Source organism: Tauraco erythrolophus, chromosome 7, assembly GCF_009769465.1.
Source record: "Tauraco erythrolophus isolate bTauEry1 chromosome 7, bTauEry1.pri, whole genome shotgun sequence".
NCBI classification, from domain to species: domain Eukaryota; kingdom Metazoa; phylum Chordata; class Aves; order Musophagiformes; family Musophagidae; genus Tauraco; species Tauraco erythrolophus.
In genome coordinates, this window is record NC_141471.1 from 8344660 (window position 1) to 8357734 (window position 13075).

The 13075-nt window shown below is 41.9% G+C and overlaps 1 protein-coding gene across 1 annotated transcript in view; it reads left to right on the forward strand.

The window, feature by feature from the left end:
- Positions 1–13075, forward strand: part of DPP6 (dipeptidyl peptidase like 6) — a 430344-nt gene that overhangs the window by 7987 nt on the left and 409282 nt on the right. The gene's annotated exons all lie outside the window — the stretch shown is intronic.

The window sequence follows — 13075 nt, forward strand, 5'->3', positions numbered from 1 at the left end:
TTTTCTATTAAAATGAGCTCCAACTCTCTATAAAAGAAGGTAGCTGTGGTATTTTGGTCAGAAGAGAAATGAAATCCATAGAGATAGAGCAATTAGATGTTTCTACAGTCTTCAAGCTGTAGATCTGGAGACAACGTGGTGAGCAGAGCCAGCAGCAGGTTTACACAGGATCCCTGTGCCTGCTGCGTTCCTCCCATTCTGTCAGAGGAAGAATAATGTCCAGCATCTGGGTAGCAGCAGGAGGCCTGTCACTGCCTGTTGTCCCTTCTCAAGGGTATGAGCAGTGGTTTGCAGACCCCAGTCATGTTGAGTTTGTGTCTGTGAAGATGAACTCAAGTGTTCTGCAGTGCCTCTTGCTAAGGTGGACAGAAAAAGACTTGTATTTACAAGGGCAGCCTTTGGCAAAAGAAAAAGTATGAACTGCTGGCAGTGGCAAACCAGACATTTATGCTTGTGCCAGGGTCATAGAAAAGCAATCTGTTGGCAGCTGCTGCTGCTGCTGGCACGTAGGGTGATACCGGAGGTGGCTCTGGGAAGGCTGGCTCTTCCCATTTGCTCCCAAGACCTCCTAGAGTAATAGAGGCTGCAAGGACTGCTCAGCTTTTCCTTTTCTCCATTTCCCCTGCTCTACCTCATGGGACAAAATACTCAGTTTTGTTTGCAGTGTCGGGAAACCATGAGTCAGTTCTTCCTCCCTGCCTAACATGTGGCTGCTGGCAACTTTATCTCTCTCTGCCCTGGCGCCTATAGATGGATCTCCCAGCAAAAACCTCAGATGGCTCCTCTCCAGCTGCTTCACAGTGACATGCCCTCTGGCATTGCAAAATGCAAGTTTCAGCTGCTGCCTGTCTCCCCTGCTCTTCTCTCAGAATAGGCGGGTCTGGTTATCTCCTATTCCAGAGGAACGTGAGGAACCTTGAGCAGAGAGAGGAAAGAGGATGTTGGGATCTGCTTTAAATAGTGCTTGATCTCTTGCATAAGAGACTGATTGTCCCAAGATAAGTTTATTGCATACACAGCTCTGAGATTTGCACAGATTGCTCATGGGATTATGTTTCATGTGCTTGCAGAATCCTATCTTTGTTTGTTTGTCATTTATTGCTAAATCTCCCCTCATGTTTCTGGATAATCTATATTAAATATGGTTTGGTTTTGCTTTTGGTTTTCTTATTTCCTTTAGGTGCCAGAAAAAGAAAGGTATTATTTAAAAGACCAAACATCTATCACTTTGTTGATAGGGAAGCTGTAGAAATCAACAGCGATGTTGCCATAGAGACATAAATGGCTTATAGTGAACCAAAGATTTCCACTTTTACTAGTCTTCCTGCTAGGCATACTGAATGTAACACTTTATTGGTACCATTCCTCTGTCTGTTCTATATTAACCTTTCTTTTTTTTTATGTATTATTTTTTTAATTTGGACATTTGTAATCCCAGATAAAAGAAGAGGCACCTGGAGAAAACACGAAAGGTATTATAGTTCTTCACAATGGTGTCTCTAATAAAGTGGATGCTGTTGAAGCAGCTTCTTCGGTCTATTGTGAACTGCAGCACAAACAACACTTGTCAAAACACATACGGTGATTCATTGCAAACAAGAGCAGTTAATAAAGACCGACGTAGCCCAGGTTTAGGATCACAGTAACCCAATCTATTGTACTTGCCTTGTTTACACTCCCTGTGCTTGGGTTCTGCGTGCTTGGAAGAGGCTTCTTCAAGTAGTGGGTAATTCTCACTGATTTCTGGGCACATTTCTATAATTCCTCTTTGAGGCGGCATGAATCTGTGGTAGAGCATTAGAATGACCATTAGGGAAGTCTTGCCATTCCTGGGTTTGCCACTGACCTGCTGCGTGACCTTCAGTTAGTTAGTTATTCCTGCGGGACAGGACCTGCATCTCTTGGATACCATAAAGGAATCAAGGCCATGACTTCATTTGTGGCTTTGCTGTGGTGGTGCAGAATTAAATGATTTCTGCTTTTGGCCTAAAGCTTTGGGCTAAAGAGAACCCATAGAAACCTCATATTATTAATAATTAGCAGTGCGGTCATTAATTTTGACAGTGGCAATGTTTGCGAGAGCATTGCTAATAACCAAAACAGACCTGATTGTGCTTGTTTATGGTGGGCTAAAGGTCTCTCTCATTACGATGTTTCACAGGCAGTGCCAGGAGCTGATAATCACTATAATGCACGTTTTTCTTTTAGCTAAGAAAAGCTAATAAGCATCTGTAGTTTTGAAAATGTCAGATTGAGCCAAAGTGCATGCAATTAGATAAGGATAATGTAGCAGATAATGTGAAGATACATGATGCTGGACGAGCAGTTATCAGCCCATTGTGCTTTAGTTGCTAAAGTGCTATGTGTCATATAAAAGAAAGTGGTTGTTGGTTGAGGGAAAACACGCCACAAATTGTCAGAGATGGAAATGTGAGCTAATGTGGTAAAGTGACAAGGTTAGTCCCAGGGGAGTATAAACATGCATGTCAGGCTCTTGATAGATGGAAGGGTTGTCTGGGTTAAAAGTCACGTACTTGGGAAGGTGAGAAAGGCCACTGAGAGAAAAAAAAAAAAAGAAAAGGAAGCAAATGTGGAAAGGAAGATGAGCAGAATGGAGTCATTTGTGGAAACTCTAAGGTTTCTTTTTTCCTTGGTTTCAAAGACTCTTTGTCTTGTGTGTGAGATGTCTGGGCTGTTCTGGCTGCTTTAGTATGTAAAAATCTTTCTGAGACAACTTCTTTGCCCAAAAGGAGAAACAGCCATGATGCACTGATTAAGAGACTGGATGTGAATTTTCAAGCAGTGTCCTCAGTTTAATTTGCCACTGGGGAAAAGAATGAGGCAAACTCCAAAAGCAGGAGAAAACAGCAAGAGAAAAAAAACCAGACATTGTAGGGAAAGAAGAAGGAGGAAAGCTGTGATGAACAGAACTGGATGCCAGCACTGATACTGGAAGCCGAGGAATTTTGCTTCTAAAATACTTTTTGCTATAGGGCAAAAGTGTTTCCTGTGGCTGAGACAGAATATTCCACATTTGCCCTTTCCTGTTACTTAGCCCAATCCAGGAGCTGGCTCGGGGCAGCAGAACAGGTTCTCCCTAATCTGCAAAAAGAGCATTTTTTATATCATATTTTTTCCTGAAACATCTTTCCCACTCTCATCCCACCTCTGTTGAAGTGTTCTGGTGTCTCCAGAGGGGAGAGGTTGGAAGCTATTTCTCCCATATTTTGGTTCTATGATAACTTTTACAAATGTTTCTTCTCTTTAGAATGCACCAAGTACTTCATATCTTTATAAAATACCTGATAGAAAAGCTGGTTGTGTATAGTTCTCATCCTCTCATCTTCTGTAATTATTTGTCCTTAGGAAGATATTCTATAAATACTTAATTAATGACCAATTATGTAGTGTTACAGCTGCAATCTCAGAAAAAAAATCCTTATTAACCTTATGAAATGTTTGCATTGCAGATAACAAATTCAAGGTCTGTTTTGGCACTCTCAAAACATTACACCTTTCCATTTCAATTCGACACCAGAATATATCCTTTTTTGGTGTCACTTCAGCCTAGATTAACAGTGTTTGTATTACAGGGTTGTACAGAAGCGTGTGTTTGGAGAGGTCTCAAGGAGATTCTCCTTATATCCTCAGGCCTTCACTTACAGATGGGAGCTGAGAGTTTCCCATACTGTCACCATCCAGTGTGGTTTGCATTCCTACATTGCATGACATGGTTGCAGTTATGTGGCTTTTCAGGCTGAGTCTTGACCTTTCCTGACCCTTCACCATTCTGCGTGGCTGCTCAGCTATGAGATCTGTAACTGAAAAGCACCTTTTTCATACCCCTTTCTTCTTGCGTTCTGTCATTCTGGGTGACTCTTGTCCTGGTCTGCCAGTGGGGGTTTGCGAGAATGGAGCTCATGGCATGGGCTTGGGTCAGGTTTCTGGTAAGAGAGCTTACAGAAGGCGTCACTGAAACATTCGCTGTCTGTGACTGTTTAAGCTCAGGGTGGGTTGAAATTCTTTTCCTATGAATATTCAGGGAAGGTCACTAAGCACATTCCCAGGATGCAAATTCAGAGCATGTGTAAACATGACCAAAAAGATTACTTTTGGGTTTTTTTTGTTTTGTTTTTACAGTTGAGTCAATAGCAAATTATATGTTCCTCAATAAACTCTTCTTCTCCAGGCTTCACATGAGCTTGATACTAGACAGGGAGAGGAGAGGAGATCAGTTGTCTTCCCTTGTGTTGGGTCATGAGGGAATACTGTCTTTCTCTCACAGATACGAGGATGCTTATAGCCACTGCACAGCTGTGTAGTGGCTTTCTCCTCTTTGAACGAGCTAGAAAGAAGTGCCTCATGGCACTAGAGAGAGAAGGTGAAGGTTAGGAGCAAGGTTAAAGCCGGTTTAATCCCACCCTGTAAATCTGCATGTGAAATCCCTCAAATTACAGCCATGTTCCTTCACTGTCTCTTCCTGTCTGTGCTAAACTGAAGCTCTTCTGGAAGCAGGCTTTTGGCAGATAGCACAATGCCATTGGGCTGGAAAGATATGTGACAATGCCATAGTCAGCTTTATAACTGTGCAATTTAGTATAAAATGTAGGGAGCAGCAGTGTGAATCAGAGGATTGAATTTGCTCTAAAAGTTCCACAAAAGGCTCCGCTTTTGCTGAAGACAGATTGTGCCAGTCCAACCTGAAAAACTGTAATTTAATTTGAAAGCACTGTTCTGCATTCCTTTCACCTGATCTCGATTGGTGACAAGCCATAAAATGTCTCTGTAGTCCACTGGAGTTCAAAAGATGAGAATTTCCTAACTTCATAAAATGATTAAAAGTGCTCCAAATGTATATTATTAGCAAGGCTTCTGCGAGACAACTCAATCAGCAGGCTTCGGGTGTCTTTGGGAAAGGTTTGGTGAGCATTGTTTGAATGCTGAGATAGATATTAACTGAGGGCAACACAAACAAAACGCAAAGCTTTATGCTTAAAGTAACTTAAAGAACAAATGACAGCGTGTGTGTGTGTGATAGAGGTTTTTTCGGTTTGCCACAATGCTGTGTAGATGAATTGTACAAGGATCAACATCTCTGGCAGTGGTAAGTGAGATCTGTGGGGCTGATTTTGGCAGCAGCCCGCTCCTGTGTTTTTCTTTAAGCCAGTGGCTTGGACAGCACTGGAAAGCAGAAAGAAGTCGATGGGTTTTATGTGTGCTGCCTGTATCTCATCTAGAAAACTCATCTCCTCCAGCACACTGTATCATAAACCAAAAACTGAATCCACTTTCATCAAATGTTTGTGAGTGATGAACCATTTCAGGACCGTTCTGTTCTGTTCGAGGCATTTCTACAAACAGAAGAAGAATGATTGATCGACTCATTGCAAAAGACACGTTGGGCGTTAGGGACTGCTTTTCCTCTTTCCCTCTCCCCCCTTTCATACAGGCTGGCTGTGACTTTCCAAACAGACAAGACAATGTGACTGTTTCTGTTTTATTCTTCTGTTCCATTTGTTTTCACGAATGCCAGGCAGAGGCTTGTTAAGAGGTGAGCGGGCAACCAGATATCTGGAAACGGAGCCTCTTGACATCAGTTTGGATACCTAAAATTTCCAAGATTGGGTGAAGAAATCTGGTGGCTGCTTTTACTCAAATGGGTTATTTGAAAGTTTGTCTACTGACATTGCTAAACTTTCTGAGGAAAACTTGGAATAAATATCTATCATTGTTAGTGCTTACTTCTCTTTTCTTCACCTGGAGCTCAGAGCACTCCAGCAAGGTACAGCACCAAAATCTGCTCTTTACTTCATAGTGACGTAATCTTCAGGGTTTCTAAATGTAAATTCGTGTGCTTGCTAAAAGGCAAAGAGGCTTTTTATACTTCATGGGTCTTATCTTTCCCCTTTGGTGGTTATGGTGGAAATGGAGAATCTGTCTATCCTCAGGGTATCTATCTAGGAGAAAATTTCGTTGTCAGACTCAGGCATTCCTAGCATTTTTCTTGATCAGCTTCAATAACCACTGCCTCTCATTTATTCAGGTCAATGGGCCCTCCTCCGGTGTACAGTGAAGTTTTTTAAGAGGAAGGATACTGTTGGAATATGAATAGATGCCTGTAATCTGGCCATAAATTGGTTTAGGCTGGAAATGACAAGATTTCTAAGATTTTGAGCATTGAAGTATTGGAAGAGTCTTCCAGTAAGAGTGGGCAAAGATAAAAGTCGCATCTAGTTTCAAGACAGATCTCAGTAACTTTATTTTTATGGGATTATATATCTGCCCTTGGAAGCAGGGAAAATGTAAGGTCCCATTTTACAATTAAATCTATTTAAATTTTGCATGCAGTCAGTGAAGAAGTCTCTGCCTCCAGCAAGGTAACAGGAACTTCAGTTTTAATTACACAAGCTAAAGATCTTTTGGAAGAATCTCCTGAAGGGGTAAAGGTTATTACACTCAGTATTTGTCAAAAAAAAAAAAAAAAAAAAAAGTATTAAAATGGGTTATACAGGACTGAATCCATCCTTTGCAGATATTTTTAAGATTGTTCAGTCAGGTTTATTCGAGAGTCCCTGGATTGCTGCATTTTAAACACATTATGTCAGTTGTACCAAGTATATGATATTTCTCTAAGGATTTCTAGCTCCCTCCCCTGTAGGCCAAACACTTTTCCATTTCAAGAGACAAGATGTTAAGAGGTCTGTCACTACAAGGGCGGCAGCATCTACAGGAATTTAAGTTTTAAATGGTCTGTGTGGGCATATCTAATTCGGAGCAGGTCTTTTCCACTTATTGTTGTAGAATTGTATGTTCTTGTTTTGCCAAAGTGCTTTGCTCAAGCACACAAAGTCCTTTAGAGATGGTACCTTTGCCTATCTCTGTAACAAAGACAGATTGCAAAGGAAAGCCAGTGAATGAGAAGCTGTTGGAATAATATCAGACTGTTTATGTTGTAGGGCCACTATAGTCTAATCTGAATTCAAATTACCTCCAGCGTGTGTGAGTTGCAGATATGGGTATCTAAAGAGAATTTAGTAGCTCAATACGTCCAAATGATTGAGAAAACTAGCTCAGAGTTTGAACAACCTTACTGGATATTTCCCTTTTTTGATATAAATGACCCCTAGGCCACAAGAGCAATGCTGTTTGTGTGACAGAGTTCCCAGCTGTAAGCACCCAAGTCCATCAGTCTCTCTCTGTGAATCAGAAACAGGCCGAGCAAGAGCTCACCTCATCTAGGAACACACCTGGTGCCCTTCAACGGCTCATTGCAGTATGTGGGTTGAGTGGGTTTAACATCCATTGGAAAGTTTGAGTCCATTACAAAACACCAATTATTTTATCTGCTTGCAGAAGGCAAAACTCTCCATTTGCTACGTGACACTTTAGCAGCTGTGGCATTCATGTAGTGAGAAGGCTGGGTTTGGTTCCCAGTCTTGTTCAAAACCCCATGTCCCAGGATGTGTTCTTGGCTGATTCTGCAGACTCAGAAGGGCTCTCTTCTCTCCTGTCCTTTCCAAACACAGGAGAGAACGGTGAGTTGGAAAGGAAACTGAGGGAAAAAGAGCATGGCCGTGTGGTGTTGGGAAGACCTCTGAGATGTAGGGCTCTGCTTCTCAGCAGCTGGTGAGTGTAAAAAATGAGAGGAGATTTAGATTAGATATAAGGAAGAAATTCTTCGCTCTGAGGGTGGTGAGGCACAGGAACAGTTTTCCCAGAGAAGTTGTGGATGCCCCATCCCTGGCAGTGTTCAAGGCCAGGTTGGATGAGGCTTTGGGCAACCTGGTGTAGTGGAAGGTGTCCCTGCCTATGGCAGGGGGGTTGGACCTAGATGATCTCTGAGGTCTCTTCCAACCCCAACCATTCTATGATTCTATGAGGAAGGAATCCTACATGCCAGTCAATTCCTGTTAGCTTCTTTCCCTCAGTACCCCTAATGCTGTTTTTTCAAGCTCGCAGTGGGCTCAAAATGTTGACAATGTAGGAATTGCAGTGGCTGGCTGGTAAGACGCCGTGTCTGTTATTGCATCTGGCCCTGCACACTTCCGAAAATTTGACCTACGGCACAGACCTGTTTAAAACTAATGCAGCCAAATAAAGCGAGGAGAGGCATACGTGTGAAGATATTTAATGTAGCAAGGCTACTCTAAGGCAGCAAATTTCTTACCAATTATTCCAACATTGGCAGAGGAGGAGGGCGCTCTCCCTTTTTGGACCATGCGGGAGGGGAAAAGCTGAAGTGGTGCTTTTTGAAGTGGGGGCTGCGGGAGAGGTGGTACGGCTGTATCGGTGCGGTTAGAGGTAAGGGATGCAGCTGACAGCTTCTCACAAGTGTTAAGAAGGGGTTTGGCTGCACAGGACAGTGTGTTGGGAATTGCCAGAGTACTCTCCAGTTATCTCAACCCAGCAGCAGAGGGAAAGCATGCTGCACGTGAGCGGTAAGTCAGCAAACACCATGGCTGGAGCACGTGTCTGGGAGTTAGAGAGCTGGCTTCTGTTCCTGTATGGCATTTAATTTTTCAGGAGCTTTTAAATCCCTATGTGGTATTGGGCAGATTTTCCAGAAGATTTTGGTTATGCAATAAAAGCTGTCTGATATTGTTTCTACACCGCTGTTAAGATGAAGCATTCTTATTATATCCTATAATCTTACTTATGCTTTCTATTCTTTATGTTTTTTCTGAGCTCTGGGCTAAAAGGCATCGTGATAGAAATTATTCACTCAACAAGACGTCCAAACTGTGAAGCACTAAAACTCCTGCCTTTTTTATTTCTACTTCACAAGACAGCAAAGATCAAGTCCTACAGCTTATTATGCTTGAAAATGCTAATATATGTTCAACACTCAGGATTTTCGTGGTTATTTGAGCTGGAATTTCACGTGCCACCAAACACGCAGTTGATCTAAATCAGTACCTCCCCAGGGCTGTGTCTGCCCAAGGGATGAGCTTCCCTCACGTCAAGGCTGTATGTGCATGGCCCAACGCGGTGCTCTTTGGGAAGTACTGAGGGTACCACAAGCACTGTTGTGCTGGTGCAGTTCCAGCCTTCAGCTGCTGCTCATTCGTATTAGTCAGAACTAATTTATGTACTGCTTACTCACACAGCTGTAAACTTCAGTCTCTGATAGAGATTGTTCAGGGCTCCTTTAGATATCTGCATGCTATTACAATAAACACCAGAGAAATCATCACCACGTCAGGCACTCAAAAAATGTAAGCAGTGCTGGGCTCGAAGTTGCCAATGAATCCCTTCATTCAACTCTTTCTTGCATTCATTACTCTGGTTTCCTTGTGTGCCTTATGTTAGTCTTTAATTAAATGATTGCATGTCATTGTGGGTTTTTTTTTCAGAGGACCCCTCTGCCCACGCTCACAGTGATTTTATGAAAAGCTCTTCAACACTTCATTTTCCTCCTGTTGTTTAATGTGTGGCCCTAGGCCTTAATCTGTGCTCTCTTCAGATGCTGTTACATTTTCTCATGGGCTCTTCTCTAGCATTTTCTGCCGCAGTATTTGAATGTGTCTCAAATGCTGGTGAATTTGTTTTCATAGGACAGCTGCTGAGCATGAGGAGGGAATTATTCCCATTCATATCCCATAGATAGTGAATTGAGGAACAATTGTTAATGCATCGAGAATACCTTGATGTATATATGGGACTGTTTTCGTGGGAGTCCAAAGCACAAGTCTGTGACCTCAGTGGCAATGCTGACCCTCAGCGTTTATACCAATTGCATCAGAAGTCCCAGAGGTGAGTGTTCGGGAAGTAAGTGATACTGCAATGCTCCCTTAGCAGAATTCAGCTTAAAAACATTTAATATAACAGTGCCCAGCATCACAGAACCTGGTTGTATGAGAGACAGGGAAATCATCTGTGTCTTCAGAGTGTCAGTCCACTTGCTTAGTCATGAAACTGTCCTTCCTTTTTCTTTCCAGCTCAGTGCTTCGTTTACTGCATGCTGTTTCTTTTCAGCCATGCATGTCACCATGGGCCCTACAGACAGCTTTCTCTGACTTTCTAATTCCCTTGTGAGGTAATGGCCTTTGTCATGAAAGTCCCTCTGTGCTTGAAGACAGGAAGTTAAGGTTACATTAGACTATATCACTTCTGTATAGACCCCCGATATCGTGCTGTACTGAGTTTTAAAGCAAGACTTGTGGGGATAAGAAATGTCTTTTATTAGAGTAACTGAGCCTGTGAGTAGACAAACTTTCAAGTGCTTGAGCCCTTCAGATTTGAAGCCTTTCCTCTTATGTCAGTTAACGACGCTTCCTCCTAAATCTTAAAAAAGAAAGCAGGAAAACAAGGGATGACATTACATGCCAGCAAGTGGAGTCTCCAGTGATTCATCAGTGAGGTGGAAGTAAGAGAGTGTGACCACGGACCACTGAGTTAACAGAGTAACTGAGAATAGTTTTGTTCTCACCCTCTCTAAGAATCAGCTGTTGTGGGGAAATAGGTCCATCTTTTCTCTGTAGTTTCGTAGCTGTCAGGACACTGGAAATATGTAGTGATTTGGGAATTCTGGATTCTTTTTTGATAGTAAAGGGCATATTTTGGTAATTTCTACCTGACTCATTAGGAAATTAGATCAACTGCCTCTGACGCATTTCCATTATCTGTTCCCCTTTTGTATGCATCTGTTAGTGTTTCGTATCATGCTTTAACAATATATTATTTTTGGTGGAAAATACTTACCTTTCTGTTGGTATTCATACAGTGCCTGGCACTGGGATGTGGTTTGTGCTGAGGTACTTAGGTAAACTTAGCTGAGCTATTTTCTGAATGAACTGTAATTTTGTTTCAAAATGCTTAATTTCAGTTTTTGTGAAACTAGCAAGATTGTCCTGACTTTATAAATTTAATTTAGGCTAAATTAAAAAAGGAGAAGAAGGGAGTCATATCACTCTGTCCAGATGGCTGAAAACATCTTTCAGAAAGTTTCTGAATCAATAAGACACAGGATTTTATGGGTCTGCCTTATAGAAGCCATACCACCTTGTAGAAATAATTAAACATTCCCAGGAGCAATGCTTTAAACCCAGGTATCTGATTTCCCAAGAGAGTGTGTTAGACCCCATGGTAGAGGATTGTTGTTATTCTCTGACCTACGTGATAGTTTAAGTATTCCATGCAAAGTGGATCAGCTCGGGTAGAAAAGAATGACAGTATCCTCCCCCAGCATATTTCCCAAATCTTTAGCCTGGGATATACAAGGATGAAACTCCAGGAGGTCCAGCAGTAGAACAAAAACCACTGAAAGAAGCAGTGTCCACAAAAACATAAAGTGCAACTGTTTTTTTTTTTATGATCCTTCTTGTTCTCAGGGATGTTCTTCTGGAATTTTGTATTATTCTGGTTGTTACTGCACACAGTTTACTTTTACTGAAGCATTTCAAGATATGTTTATCTTTTGTATCTTCAGTGTTCTTATTCCTGAGAAAGACTAATTGAAATCTGTCTCCCATTCATCTTCCTGCTCTGTGGGATATCACATCTGACTTAAGTTTAGGCAGAACTTCGGGACTGGTGTAACATACCTAGAGGATTTTCCTACTTTTAATAAAGCAGAGCATCCTTAGGGTTTTAGAACAGTTCCTGGAGGAGTCAATAGGAAGAAATGTTTGTCATTGCTTAATGGAAAACAGTAGTCCTCCTGCTAAGAGAGAAATGCAGCACCACAGGATTTTTTTTTTTCATTGCTTGATATGACAAAAGATCTGCTTCCAAATTCTCTGAGACTGGAGGAACTTCAAGTTCCTATAAAACAGAAATTTTCCTGTGTCTTGAGTGGCTCAAAGGACTAAATGGGAGGAGGAAAATTAAAAGAAACAAATACAAGTTTCTGAATGAATGCCGAAGAAATTATTCCTGTGTGTGCTCTGAGGACATAAACGTCTTTTGGGAAGAAGATTTGCATAGGATTGGCCACAAAGGGAAACAAGTTTAAAGTCTGGTCTGTTTGGAAGAAGGCTTCTTAAGGGTGAGATTCCTGAGGCTGTTGAGAAGTCTTTCTGGAAAGAAAGTTCAATCTGACTTTACAGCCTGTAAATATTTAGTCGTTTGTGTTGAGGAACAATAAGTCGTGGATTGAAGATCAGAGTAGTGTTTGGGGCTATATCCTATGCTAAAAGGAGTAGTTCTGAACTACCTGGAGAAATAAAGTAGAGCTATTCACTGTTTTCCACAATTACATTCACTATTTCTGATCCTCAGGTCACAAGATTTTACTGTGTTAGAACTGTAGTTTTGGGTGCAAATACCGAGCCAGTAAAGAACTTGTAGCTCTTAGACTGCCAGACAATACTCAATATTCCCCAATCACCCTCAGCTCCTGTGTCAGAAAGAACAGGAGTTTGCTGCATTGCTGGAAAAGCACTGGCATATTTAATATAGACAATGGCAGCTTGCCTGCCTGGTGTATGCAGTGAGCTTGCACCTACCTGGTAAAAAAGAAATCCCAGAGTTGAGGCACATGAGCTGTTAAGTGGCAGCTCTTTGGCAGTAAGTGCCCTGTAAAGGCTAAACCAATCCAAATTACCTTACATTTGAAAGCTACTGCAAACCCACTGCCAAGTGACAGTTACATTGCTTACTGCAGCTTTCCTGTTTGCAACTGAGCCCCAAGGAACAATCCATCCTTTGGGGATTGCCTGTTTGTGCCTTGCCCAGTGGAGTTTTGATCTGTGAGTGGCACTGTGACACTGCGGCGATGGACTCAGCGTGAGTGAGAGCTATCTGCTGGGCTGCTTCAAATTTCAGACTAAACTTGTGATCTTCACTTGAATTTTTTGTGCATAAAGCATCGGTATCGCTGTCCCCATCCTATCCATCTCATTCTATGCCTCCTATTGATGAAGTATTGCCTTAATATGCCACTAATTTGGGAACTGTATTTCTCATTTTCCCTGAGACTGGTAGAAGTCTCTCATCTCCTCTGCAGATAACCAGCTCATACTCTTTCTACACCTTTCCAGAACAAATGTCTGGATACTCTTGTCCTGATTGTATCTGCAAGATTTCTCCTTCACCCAAAACTCATAAGGACACTTTACTGGCGTGGCAATTCATC